General features: G+C 34.4%; 1 pseudogene; it reads left to right on the top strand.

Moving 5' to 3' along the window:
• The first annotated feature begins 3,322 nt into the window (after positions 1–3,322).
• The window catches only part of LOC129532474 (mitochondrial adenyl nucleotide antiporter SLC25A24-like), a 65,886-nt pseudogene continuing 53,975 nt past the window's right edge, over positions 3,323–15,233 (top strand).

Here is a 15,233-nt window from a genome sequence, read left to right on the forward strand (position 1 = left end):
CATTCTCAGTAAACTATCGCAAGAACAAAAAACCAAACACTGCATATTTCACTCATAGGTGGGAATTGAACAATGAGAACACATGGACACAGGAAGGGGAACATCACACTCTGGGGACTGTTGTGGGGTGGGGGAAGGGGGGAGGGATAGCTTTAGGAGATATACCTAATGCTAAATGACGAGTTAATGGGTGCAGCACACCAGCATGGCACACGTATACATATGTAACTAACCTGCACATGGTGCACATGTACCCTCAAACTTAAAGTATAATAATAATAATAAAAAAAGAAAAGAAATAATGAAGCTCAAAGTGAAACTGAAGGAGATAGAAACATGAAAAACCCTTCAAAAAAATCAACAAATCCAGGAGCTGGTTTTTTGAAAAAAAAAAAAAAAAAAAAAAAAAAGTCAATAAAATAGACCACTAGCAAGACTAATAAAGATGAAAAGAGAGAAAATTCAAATAAACACAACCAGAAATGATATGGGGGATTCATGTACCTCAGCCTCCCAAGTAGCTGGGACTACAGGCATGCACTACCATGCCTGGCTAATTTTTTACCTTGTTGACCAGACTGGTCTTGAACTCCTGACCTCAAGTGATCTGCCTGCCCAGCCTCCCAAATTGCTGGGACTACATGTGTGAGCCACCATACCTGGCCTGTTTCATTAGTTTCTACTCCTGTCTTTACTATTTCATCCTCCTTTCTTTCTGTTTATTTTCCTGTTTAGTTTCCTGGGTTTGAAGTTTAGGTCATGGGGTTGGCAAACTTTGGCCTGAGGGCCAAATCTGACCTGCCACCTATTTCTGTAAATTGAATTTAATTGTAACACAGCCACTTCCATTTGTTTTTGTATTGTCTACGGCTACAAGGGCAGAGTTGAGTAACTGGGAGAGATCACATGGCTTGCGGAGCCTAAAATATTTATTATCTGGACAGTAACAGAAAAAGGTTGCCAATCCCTGTCTTAAATAATTGACTTTTTTTTCTTTTCTAGTATATTAATTTAAAGTTTTAATTTCCCTCTAAGTTCTGCTTTCCCTACACTCAATAAATTTTGATATGTAATGTTTTCATTATTGTTTATTTCAAAATGTCCAGTTTCCATCGTGATTTCTTCTTCGCCCATCAGTTATGTAGAAATATATTGCTGAATTTACAAACATTTGGGGATTTTTCCAATTACCTTCCTGACGGTGAACTCCTGTTTTAATTGCACTGCCATCAGAATGTGCTTTGTATGATTTCTGTTCTTTCAAATAAATGGATTTTGAAGTTGTATTTTGTGTTCTATATATGTGTTCTATAAGATCAATTAGTTAAATGTGTTATTCAAATGTTTTAGATTCCTATTAATTTTTTTTGTCTGCTTGTCTTACTGGCTACTGAAAAAGGTATGTGTAAATCTCTAACCATGATTGTGGATTTCCCTATTACTCCTCTACGTTTGCCACTTTAGCATTATGTATTTTGAAGCTATAATATTATGTGTACATAAATTTAGGATTGACCCTTTTATTATTATAAGATGTCCTTCCTTATTGCTAGTAATAAGGAAGAAAGTCACTGCTTCAAGTTATGGGAGAACAAACAATGGGAGAGCAAACAATGCAAGAAAAACAAAGAGAGAGAAGAAAAGTACATTGACATAAGAACTTCATTCACCCTGTTTTTTTTCTTAGATATTTAACAAATTTCAGCTTAGGTGAATAGGGTCCAAGTTACAGGACAGATGATAAATATTTCAGAAAGAAAACAAAGATGTTATTAAACTGAGGAGACAGCAAATTTCATAGCCTCTCCTATGAAGTATTTTTGCCCAGATTTTTTTACTAGAATCTGACCATGTCTTTAGAACTGTAGAAAATACAGGCGATGGAGGAACAAGTTAAACAATACCATTAAGAAACAATCAAACAAATCATGATTGTGGAATATTCTACAAGACAGTTGGGCTGGGTTCTTCAAAAAGTCATTGTTGTGGAAAAAACAGTGTTGGTGGTGGACTGGTACTAGTCTTGATTAAGAGAATAAACATAGTAAGGGCAATGGGTACATTTATTTGGATATTAGTTGAAAAAATCTGTAAATGGCATTTTGGGGACAATTGGGAAAATTTGAATATAGAATAAGTATTGATGGTATAGAGGTTATTTGTTTGTTTGTTTATTTATTTATTTATTTATTTAATTTTTAAAGAGACAGGGCTTTGCTATGTTGCCCAGGCTGGCTTCAAACTCCGGAGCTCAAGTGATCCTCCTGCCTTAGCATCTCAAGTAATAGAGAATTATTTTTAAATTTCTAAAATATAATTATGGCATTGTGGTTATGTAAGCTAATCTCCTTGTTTTTAGGATATGTCCAAGTACTTTATGGTTAAGTGTCATCATATCTGTAACTTACTTTCAAATGGCTCAGATAGACACACATACATTTATATATATGTTTAAGTAGAATGGAGAGAGACAAAATGTAATTATGGCAAAATGTTAAATTTTATAGGTGGTGAATATATAAATGTTCATTGTGCCATCCTTTTTAGAGTTTACAGTTTTCATAATAAGTTGGGAGAAAATCAATGGGCAAAGTAAGTTCGACATTAGAAAAAAGTAAGAAAGTTTCCAATTTAATTACAAAACTATAAAAACTGGAGGGGATGTTACTAGTTTCTGATTAAAAAAACAAAAAGATGCATATAGCAATAGAACATTTTCCACGAAATTCCATGGCAAGTAAATATTTTCTAAATTTTCAAGGGATCTTCTCTACATTTCAAAGGAGTTATTTAATTTCTTGTAGGGGTGGGTGGGAGGGGGGAACAGAATGTTTAGACTAAAACAAAGAGTGAAAGACTTACTTTTCAATTGTCTATTGATTTCACTCTATTTAGCTACATCAATTTTGGGAATATAATATAAAGATTAGAGAGAAAAATGCTAGAAAAATATAAAGATTAGAAAGAAAAATACTAGCTATTGTAATTTGAGAATTTAAGGTAGCCAGGTACTGTGCAATGTGCCAAACACATGGGGTTCAGGCGAGCAAACAGAGACCCTGCTGTTATAGAATTGATAGTCTAGTAGGGAAGATAGAAATTAATTAAACATTTATACAAATATATAGTTATAAACTGCGATTATAGCTACAGAGGAAAAATAGGGTTCTCTGAGGGCCATTAATAGGGGAAATGAGGAAGTTCTGGAAAGAGTTTCTTGAAAAATATATGAACAGAGAAAAATACTGAACTGAGAGCTGAAGACTGAGGTGGAGTTAAATGAGCAAAGAACAGGGAATGACTTTCATGCAAAGGGGAAAGCATGTGTAATGAGCCTGAAGAAGGAAGAAGAATGGGACACTTTGAGAAACTGAAAAGTAGCTTGTATGGCTGGAGTACAGAAAGCAAGAGTGGTACAGGTGAGTTGGGAGGAGGAAACAGAGGTCAGATGATACTGTCTTTAAGCATAATGGGAAATTACTGAAGAAGGAAATTATCAGATTTGCATTGTTGGAAGTTTACTCTGGTTAAAGGATAGAGAAAAAAATGGAAAGAGGAGGGTAATCACAACAGTCTAGGCAAGAGATGATGGTAGTTTGGAGACAGAAGGTGTGGCAGTGGACATGAAGATAAGTGGATGGATTTGAGAGACACTTGGAGAGTGAAACTGGTAGGTGATGGTTTAGATGTGTAAGATGAAGGAGAGGGAAATGTCATGGATACATTCCAGGTTTTCAGTTTCAGAAGCTATATGAATGGTGCAGCCATTCCCTGAAAAGTGAAACATGGAATGAGAAACATATTTTTTTTTGTTTCTGAATTTGAGATGTTCTTAAGACATGAGAGGTTGAATGAAGGTATCTGTGTATGCCTAGAGAATTTTTAAAATTGTAACTCCACAATAATTATAAGTAGATTTCACCATTAGTAGACAGACTTTGTTCCTAAAAGGAATGAAAATTAAATAGTGATGATCATCACATAGTTCCATGAGAGCCTCCGACTATAAAGTGTAATTAACCAGAGATTTTCCCTTGGGGATCCTTGTGAAGTAATTTAATTAATTTTATTTTATTATCTGTTTTAGCAAGTTTTAACTTACTATTTAAAAGAAAGCTAAAATATTAAATTAATTGGACTTTTCCCTTTCCTTGAATTCTCTAGCCATGATATGAGTCCCACAGCTAAATATGATCAGCTTATTTTCTTAAATTTATAAAAGGAGTGGAGTGACAGGATTTTCCAGAGGCATGACTCCATATTTCATAAAGCTTCTTACTTCAGTGTGTTGTAAACTGTGTGGTTTATGAATCAGCAAAACCGCTCTTGGGGAATATTTTGGAGACGAAATCTTGAGGCCGGGCATGGTGGCTCACGCCTGTAATCTCGGCACTTTGGAAGGCTGAGGTGGGCGGATTACCTGAGGTCGGGAGTTCAAGACCAGCCTGACCAACATGGAGAAACCCCATCTCTACTAAAAATACAAAATTAGCCAGGCATGGTGGCACACGCCTGTAATCTCAGCTACTCAGGAGGCTGAGGCATGAGAATCGCTTGAACCCAGGAGGCAGAGGTTGCGGTGAGCCGAGATTGTGCCACTGCACTCCAGCCTGGGCAACCAGAGTGAAACTCCGTCTCAAAAATAAAAAGCAGAAATGAAATCTTGAACCGTCATTATCTGGACACTTGTTTATAAACATGAAAATGTCTTGGCTTTTTCCTTAATCTGCAAAAGGTCTGTATGAAAAGATCCTATATCCATTTTCCCAAGAGGTAAACTTACAAATTAAATACTGAATTTTAAGTAAACAAGAAATAGTTTATTAATTTATTGGTGAATTAAAATCTTCAACATTCATAAAATCTATTTATATTTCTCCAAATTTTAATGAACAGTCATAGAAATTTGCATTTAAGTGAATTAGAATGCAATTTATAATACAGAATATAACCTAAGTATATAATTAACCTAGTATTTCATATTAAACAGTTGGAATATTTTGAAGTTTTCCTGAATTCTCTACTTTGTATTTTAAAAAGCTAACATTTTAGTGCTTTATGTGCATTTTAAATTTATTTTTATTTTTTCACCTCTCCTTGCCATATGCGAACATTTAAAATGTTTGAAAGCACTAATAGAAAACTCACGCATTTAAAACTATAATTCATAGCAAAACAGTCAAGTTTGGGCTCCTTTTCTTTCTCTAAAATAGACAAAACAAAATAGAAAGTCCTAAACAGAATTTCATGGCATCAGAATTCCTCAGTCTCCTACCAGTGTTGTCAATGGAATAATGGTGACCTCTTATTCCTTTTCTGAGCACTCTTATTTAGAGATACAGACATTTTTAGCTATGCTTGCTTTTTTTTTTTAATATTTAAACACTACACGAAATCACCAACGTGACCAAAGTAATTCAGAAAAATGTGTGAGCTCTTATACTTAAATTTGTGTTAAAAAAGACTGAATTTTTCTTTTTTTCTCTATGTACTTTATACTTTACTTTCAAGCTCCGATCTACTAGAACAAAGGCTGACTGGAACTTCCCTTTACAGTCTTAAACTTATATGAAGGATGAATAGTATTCTCATCCATCCCTACTTTTTTTGCCTGTATCTTTTCAATTTATGTTGAAAGAGACTAGGCCAAAGATATTTTAAGATGTCTATGTATAGCTACATTATAAAGATTAGATGGGTTCTAAAATTGTGATTTAATAAATGTAACTATAATTATATAATTTATAATATACCAAACAACTAGTAATACATTAGATCAGTCCATTTTTCCAGTTTTTCAGGACACAGATATTTCTGCCATTTTATAAATTAAAGATTTTGAGTTACTTTAATATTTGGGGTTGTAACATACTTCTCAAGGTTATTAAAATGTAGTTAAAATCTGCTCTCACTGTAAAGTGTTAAAATTCAGAAGAATATTTGATACCATTTTTTCCCTCTTGTTAAATGCCATGTTTGAATTTGCTGTGAAATTAGAGAAATTTAATTTTCTCAGGTTGGGATAGGGTACTTAATAAATGATTAATGATGGAATTAAGTTGTTAAATTTTCTAAAAATTAAAATGAATATAAATGCACAATTAACATAAATTTGAGTAACCAAAGTCAATTTTTAGTCAGATTCTCCCTTTTTTTCTTAATAGGATTACTAGAAATATTTGAAACTTAAATATAATCAACTCCTAAAGTTCACATAAATGTGACTAATATAAAGCACATCTTGATAAATTAGTATGTTTTATCATGCCTCATAATTAACAAGGAATTAGAAATTAAATTTGTTTATACGAACTTCTAAAATATAGAGGACAAATAAACAGCAACTGGATCCCTTAATAGCCCTATAGATAATAAAAATCAGAGATTGATTTAAAATAAATGCATACCAAAAAATACTTTGAATGCTTCAGATCTGCTTTAAAGTATTTTGCTATTTATTTTTTCTCTTTATTTTAGAACAAAATTTATGAATAGAAATGTGGCATATAAATTGGAACTGTTATGATGTGTGTTTCATATTTCTGGATTTGGAGAAATGTTCTAATTTTAATCTGTATGTATCTTCCCTTTAGTTATTATTTATTTTTATAATAATAACTCAGAGATGACTGCAACCGCAGAGCCCCAAGAGGTGTTACAGCCTTTTGCTCAGGGAGTACTGAGCACTGAGCACTCCAGGAAACATTACAGCTTGTTTGTGTTACAGCTCATTTGTTCCTGCCGTCCACCCACTTTGGCAAATTGGGGCCTGTCACAGCTTGTTTGGTCCCACCACCCCACTCCAGCCATGGCTCCTGGGCTGGCCCAGCCCTGCCGCTGCTGCTTCCCATCACGTGGGGTGGCAGCCCATTGCTGGGCAGGAGGGTTACTATGTTATAGCTCCGGCTTGGGGAATTCTGAGGTCTGGGCCCCCAGAAGGGTTGTTGCTTTTCATTCCCATAGTCCAGCAAATGGGAGCATGTCACTGCCTATAGCTCGGAGAGCTGGCCAGGAATGTGTTATAGCCGTTTTTGCTCCTGCTGTTTGGCAGGCTCTGGGTTCTTGTCCTGTAACCAAGAAATATGAGTTTACATGGACATTGGAGAGTCAGCAAGGCGGGGCAGAATTTTATTGAGTGACAGGAGGAAAGCTCTCAGCAGAGAGGGGACTCGAGAGCCGGTGGCCCTCTGTGTGAGAGTGGGCCTGAAAGTGGGTAGTACAATGTGCGGCTGAGTCCAGGGTTTGTATGGGCTCCAAATGGGGGAGTGCATGCTAATTGGTCCATGGGCAGGCCTGGAAAAATGACCATTTCATTGGCTACAAGGCATTGAGGAAGTTCTCACTTTAGTCATGGACTCTGGTAGCTCAGTTTTCTGACTTTAGGCTGTCTTTGGTTTGACGGTTGGGTTTCACCGGGGACTTGCCCCTTTCTGCCTGGAAATTTGTCTGCCTCCTGCTGCTATCATAGCTACCCAGCTGGAGAGGTCACATGGAGAGAGCTACCCAGTTAGTCCTTAACTGCTCTATATTCTCATCTGAGGTGACAGGCATGTAATTGAAGTAATCTTGGCCAGCTGCAGTTGAACCAATAGTTGATTAAATTTACATGAATGACCAAGACAAGACCAGAAGAAGAACCAACCAACTGAACCGACAAGTTGAACCAAACTCAGATTGCATATTCATAACTAAATATATTCTTTGTAAGCCACTAAATTTTGGGGTGGTTTGTAACTTAGCAATAGATCGCTGGTACAGGAATAGAATATTTTGCATTTCTCCCGGGAATTACATTGTTGAAATGGTTGCAGTCCCCCTCTCCATCTATCTAAATACTGTTATTCCATTCAATTCATTTCAATTCCATCTTCTCAGTGAAAGCTTACTGCATATAATTAAAGACAACACTAAATGTCCCTTTAAGCCCATAGACCTTGATTATGTTCTGGATTGGATTACCTAATTTTGTTCTACATATTTGCCTGAATTCTAGGTTCTTTTAGGTAAGGATTACGTTATATATTTTAGTCAATTAAGCAAACAGTATTTGAGCATTATATATGAGCTAGTGCACTAGGAACTGTGTTAACAAAAGTCTTCAGAAACACAGTTTTGGATGGAATAATAAAAGATGTACATAGCTATATACAAGGTAGACTATGATCATTGCTATAAAAGTGATACAAGAAGAACTTAATTGTGTCCAGGCACAATTAAGATTTGTACTGGGTTAATATATAAATAGAAATGAAAAGAAAGTGTTTCTTGAGTGGAGACAATAGCTTGAACAAAGGCATAGTTGGGAAATTACCAGACAAGGTCAGAGCTGATTAAATGACATTTCCAATTTGGCCCTGACTTACTACTTTTTGGAAGATTTCATTGATATATAACATATACTGCAAAATACATAAATAAATTATAAATGTAAGCCCCATGAATTTTCACAAGGCAAACATGCGGCATTAAAATAGCATCTAGACTAAGAAGTAGATTATTACAAGCATCTCAGAAACATTCCTTTTTTACCTGCTCCAAATCACTGCCCCTCCTCTGCAGGTACCTACTATCCTGATTTCTAATACCATATGTAAGTTTGCAATACATCTTAGTTAAATAAATATGTGTACCTTGCTCATACTGCACCTATTATTAAAATGGTTTTTGTTTCTTTGGTGGTTTCTTGTTTATCCTTTATAGTACCTCATTTGTGACTCTTATTTACTCCTTTATTTACCCTTCCATTGCAGTTTATTCATAGCTCTTCTATTAACAAACATTGAGCAGTAATTATTTTTAAAGTAACTGGTGCATCTATACAAATTGGTAAACTCCTTTGGGGTGTTTATTAATTTTTGGATTCCTTCACATGTAGCATAGTGATTTTCACAGTAGGTTTTCAAATTTTAAAAATTATTAAATTGAGTTGAAGAGTATAGTATTTGAAGATTATAATGGTATATAAGGCAGAGGATCCTGCCTCCCCCGTTGAAGAAACTTTGATTTCTAGGTTGAGTAATAGACGAGTAAACTACATTCTGTGGAGCTTGAAATGCTGGAGGCCTTTGAGTCATTGCAAAGAGTCTGAGGTTCTATAGATGAATAACGGGCTTTGTCTATCGGCCAGATAAGTAATATCTCATACATATATGTGTGTGTAAAGGTATGCATAGACAGCTATAGTTCATAAATACAAATTAAAAGTGTGACTAAATTTATAGTAACTTTTTGACATTATGTATTTTTCAACTAGGAGACACTAAAGTTAATTTATTTTTACATTAAAACGTTGTTCTTATATTTAAAAATTTTGGATATACTCAACTACTTGCTTTACACAAGGGAGGAATCAAAGTTTCTTTGGACTTGGAGAGTGATAGGATTAGATTTGTGTTTTAGAGTTTGAGGAGAATATGGAATATTTAATTTTCTCTTCACAACATCCAACATTGTGAGTGAAATGCACAGTAGGCTTATATTAAATATATTCATTGATTTGAGTTATTTAACATAGTATACGATGTGTTAAAAGAGTTTGGTGTTGTATTTTAAGTAAATTGTTTCTTTTAAAGCTTATCTTATAAAACATTGACTGGCCTTATTTTCAGGTCTATGGATCAAATCTTCAGAATTGACTTTTTCAATTCTTTCTAAGTAGGTATAATAGTCAAGAATCTCTTATAGACCTATAATCCCATTTAGAAACGTCTGGGGCAAAATGTGGTTTGAAATTTAAAATTTGGACTTTAGAAAAGTAATGCAGTACATATATGATATATAATACTCCAAGGGACTATGGGGCACTACCATGCAGTTATAAGCATGAATACTTCCGCAGTGAAACATGAATATTCACACTAAATTAGATAAGTAATTGACTAAAATTAACCTAATATCCGTTTAAGGTAGATTTTGCCACCAATTGAACTTTGGTACCAATTTTCCAAAAAGTTTGTTAGGCTTTGACCTGTGGATATGGGATTATAGGTCAAAAACATATGGGCCTTTAAAGCCTTTTATATTCTAAGTATATTTTGCCTTATTGTCTTTTCAGATACTTTAACTTGACATTTTTTCATTTTTAAAGGAGTAATAGATGCTTCAGAAATAATTGCTGCTTTGAAATCCCTGGGTATGCATATTTCTGAAGTCCAGGCAAAAACAATTCTGAGCAGGTCAGTCCTTGTCTTTAGTTTTAATAACTTTTTCTTGTGTTTTATACTTGATGTTAGGAACTAATTGCTGTAAATGTGGCATTTCACTCCTTATTCTATAACTTGGTAAACAAACCTGCTTGTGTATTTGCTCAATTCTATCTTACTTGAAATCTATCCCTTTAAGAGCAACTTGCAAAGTCATTCCCTAGGTTGACCATTTAAGCAGCAGAAACCAAATGAAATCACACATACTACTAGTGTAATGATTTTTCAAACTGTTCTTAAGGGGGCCCTCTGTGTATTTGTGGGAGGAGGGAGGGAGAGACCGATCAGAATGAGTTTCTGGCTTCCAACTATTGCTTGAACCAAACAGTTCTGCATTCATTTGTTTTATGTCTTAAACTTTCAGGAAGATTTCTTTTGAAGAAGGGATTCCATGTTTGAAACAATTAGGCTTTTATATAAAGGGACAGAGACAATTTATTCTAAGGAGAAATTTTAAAAGAGCAGGAGGGAGGGGGAAGTAGAGGAAGGTGGAGATGAAAAGAAAACCTTGTGTTGTCTGGATCCTTTTACTCATTCTTAATCTGCCATTGTCTCTGGTCCCTGCGAAGCGCAAAAGCTTGATAGTAGTATGCTGGTTCTCAAACTTCCTTGGGCTTGAGAGTAAGAACTGTGAAGTGAGCACTTTGGTTAACTCTAGGATCCTCTGCAGGTGGTAGATGGGTTTTTCAAACCCTCTTTCAGCTAGCTCATTCCTTAAATTACAACAGTTTGGATTTGCCCATAATGCTGCCAAGTGTCTAGTGCTTGATATGCCCTCTGCATAGACTAGATTCTGACTGGGTTAGAATGACATCTAACCCATCACAGTTTGATGATATCTGTGACTTTAAACAGCCTCAAGCTGTGATCTTCCAGTTTTTAACAAGGATGCAAGATGTGTTTATATCTTGAGAAGAACCAGATAAATTGTGATGTGGGGAAGTGGAGGAGACAGAAGCTATAATTACCATGTAAGATACTACTTGAAAGATAATACTTTGAATTCTGGTGGTTTTATTTCTCTCTTTCCAATCCTTAGACCTTTGATTAATTAGTTTTTCTATTCTTGCTGTAATGATATTGAATGAAAATATTTGGTAGTGATGGGCATTCTCTTTCCTGATCTTAAAGGGAATACTTCTAATATTTTACCATTAAAAGTGGTTTATCATCTGTCATGTTAAGAAAGTTCACTTCTGTTTTGTCAAGAGACTTTTAAAAATTACAAATGGGTTTAGATTTGTGAGATGATCATATATATCTTTCTTTAATCTGTTAATGTGGTGAATTAACTTACAGATTTTTCTCTTTGTTGATTCATCCTTACATTCTTAGGATAAACACAACTGAAAAATATTGTGGTGGATTTGATTTGCTAAAATTTCATTCACAGCTTTTACATTTATGTTCATGGCTGAAATTGTCTTGTTCTTTTCTTTCTCTACTGTCCTAATCTGATTTTGTTTCTTAGATTACAGTGACCTCATGGAATGAATTGTGGAATAGTCTCTTTTTATATTCTCTGTAAGAGATTGAATGAAATTGGATTGATTGTAATACTGATTTACAGTATTTATAAGGTTCTCTTTTTCCTTTCTTTTCTATAAAATTTTTCTCATCTTTTTTCTTATTCTTTTTTTAGTGGTTTGGATTTATATACTTTGTTAGTAGTTAGACTCGAAATTTTACTATACGAGTTTGATTTAAAGGTTGAAGTTAAACAAAATCTTTATACCCTCTTCAAACAATAAAGCTTAGAACACTTTTAGCTCCAGTTACCCCTCTCCTAATTTATATGCTGTTTTGTTCTCGTTTTAAACTGAATAAATAGATATTGTAATTGTTATTTTATACAGAAAATTTTATTGATGTTTTTATATTTAGCATCTTATTTACTCACCATTCTTCCTTGCATCCCACACTACTCATCCAGGATAATTTTTCTTCATGAACTACATCCTCTGGAAATTCTTTTAGTGGAAATATTGGTACTTAACTCTCAGTTGTTGAGCATCTGAAAGCATGTCTATTTCACTTTTGTTCTGGAAAGAGAGTTTTGCTAGATACACAGTTTTAGTTTCACAATTATTTTTTCTCAGAACTTTGAGATATTATTCTGCTGCTTTTAGATTGCACTATTAGATGGAAGATTGGGCTAGTCTTTATATTGATCCTTGGTAGGGATTTGTCTCTTCTCTCTGTGTTCTCTTATGATCTTTTTGTCTTTTGGGTTCTATAGCTTTTTATCTAGTGAGTAGGCCTGTCTTGCTTTCTTTTTATTTATTTTACTTCCTCGATATTAATGTTGTACTTCTTGAAACTATGTTCATGTCTTATAACAGTTTTGGAAAATTCTCAATCTTTATATTTTAAAATACAGCTTCCCCTTCATTTTCTTTGTTTTTTTTTTCATATTTTCTTTCTTCTTTTTCTGTGCAGCGTTCTGGGTAAGTCCTTCAAATATATCTTCAATTCCTCTCTTCATCTATCTCTTTTCTTCACTTAGCCGTTCTACTGAGTTTATTAATAATTTTTTATTTATAGAAGTTTATGTCATTTGGTTCTTTTTCAAATATGTTTGATAATTCCTTATAGTTTCTTATTTCTTGCTTGTTTTATGGTTCTATCTTTTATGTCTTAACATGAAATATATCCTGTTAATCTGTATCTTACATCTGACAGAATATTTTGAGTCTTCGACAGTGTAAATCTGGTTTTGGCTGTTGCTGTGGACAAAATCTAATTACATACTGTTACAAGAGGTATATTTTTAAGTAAATGGAAGTGTTAGAAGAAAAAGGATGGAGAAAGCAAAACATTACAAAAATAAAAGGGGCATTTAATAATGATTAGGGATTTTATTTACCCAGAAGATAGAATTCTAATTTGTATAGATTTAATAATATAGCCCAAATTTATAAATCAAGAATTAATGAAAGTACAAGAAAGAATAGATAAGTAGTCAATGATTATAGTAAGAGAGTTTAACTCAGATTTCTCTTGCTCTTTAATAGAACAAGCAGATGGAAAATACCATTAAAGATTAAATATAGCAATACCATCACTAACCTTTACCTAGCAAACATACATAGAATATTGCACTCAAAAACTGAAGAATATGTGTTTCCTAAAGCACACATAGGGCATTTATAAGAATTGCCCATACATTGGGTCATAAAGGAAATGCAAAAGATTTTAATGAAGAACTGGAATCATACAGAATATGTTCTGTATTCATAAGTAATTAAACAAGAAATAAGCTTTCTTAAAATTAAAAAAAGCTTTTTTAAAAAAAGAAATAACAGGACAAGTTTGATAAAAACTTGGGAGTGTTGTCAATCTATGGATTTTTTCATTGATATGACAAGTGATATTTTATAAGCCTTTACTCACAAACTTATACGTTGCTATACTGTTTTTGGAAAATCGGAAATACCCTGCTGAATCATACTCTAAGATAAATTATGAATTCCTGATCTCAATGATTTATTCAAAATTTATTTATAGAACTTTTATAAATGTCAGTCATAGCTCCAGCTACAAAAGATGCAGTTGTGAACAAGCCAAAGTCCCCACTTGAGGGTTTCAGGCTAGTAGATAATTCCAGATGATTACAATGTAGTGTCATAAGGCAAAGCAGATTGAAGCGGTGCACATTGCCCACAGGTGAATTTTGTAGGGAATATTTAGTTTACCTGATAATGTCTTTATATCACCTTCATTTTTGAAGGTTATTTTTATTGCAATTGCATTCTACGTTGACAGTTTTTTTTCTTTCAGCACTTTGAAGTTATCACTAAAGATGTCTACTATCGGCCAGGCGCAGTGGCTCACGCCTGTAATCCCAGCACTTTGGGAGGCCAAGGCAGGTGGATTACCTGAGGTCAGGAGTTCAAAACCAGCCTGGCCAACATGGTGAAACCCTGTCTCTACTAAAAATACAAAAATTAGCTGGGTGTGGTGGCAGGTGCCTGTAATCTCAGCTACCCAGGAGGCCGAGGCAGGAGAATCGCTTGAACCTGTGAGGCGGAGGTTACAGTGAGCCTAGATTGTGCCACTGTACTCCAGCTTGGGCTTGGCGACAAGAGCCAAACTCCGTCTCAAAAAAAAAAAAAAAAAAGGTGTCTGCTATCAAGAGCTGACTCTGATGTCAGTGGTTGCTTTTTTCAGTTCCTCCTGTATGTAATGTTTCTTGCCCTCACTTCCATCTTTGCTTTATTTTTTGGACTCCAATATTGCTCAGCTACTGAATTTCTATAAACTCACAGTCCTCCAGCAGCTATTTTTGTCAGGCTGATGGAGTCAAGTGTACTTAGTATTCAGCCAAAGATTCAAGGTTACCGGTATAGTTTCTGGAACACTGTCCAAAATTTGACCTGAAAATCCTGCCCTCTCAGCAGCCCTGAGCTCCAATCTTTGTTTATTCTACCCACCTGTTCTTTATTTAGGCTTCTACTTGTCTATGCTACAATTTGGAGTGTCCCCAGCAGGAAACGAAAATCAGTGGAGAGCTCAACTTCTCGGTTTCCTTCTTTAAGTATCACAACCCTGTCCTGTTTGTAGACCAATGCCTGAAAACAATTTTTTCATATATTGTGTCCAGTTTCAGATTGGTTTACAGTGGCAATCTAAGTTCTATAGCCACTATTTTGTCTTGGCTAGAACTGGAAATTGTACTAATCTTTTCGTTGGCAGGATGGAATTTGTTTTTTAGAATCTGTATTTACAAGAATGCTACTTAAAAAGCATTTCACTAATTCCACCTTTTAGTCAGACACAATGAAACAACTTCTGATGCTTTTTTAAAAAAATCGAGAGGCTTAAAAATTGAGTAAATCCTAAATTTTCCGTGGTAAAAAGTGAGTCTTCTCTTTAAATTCATAAATAAAAGGTTGTTTTAGACTTGATTAAAAAGCTATAAATAGGGAGAAGAGGATAAGAAGTAAAAATAATATTTGAAGAGCCAAAAGATATAAAGTTACCCTTCAATCAGTTTTATTCACTTTTCACCCATTTATTCATTCACTCAAC

Source organism: Gorilla gorilla, chromosome 1 (genome assembly GCF_029281585.2).
Source record: "Gorilla gorilla gorilla isolate KB3781 chromosome 1, NHGRI_mGorGor1-v2.1_pri, whole genome shotgun sequence".
Classification (NCBI taxonomy): Eukaryota; Metazoa; Chordata; class Mammalia; order Primates; family Hominidae; genus Gorilla; species Gorilla gorilla.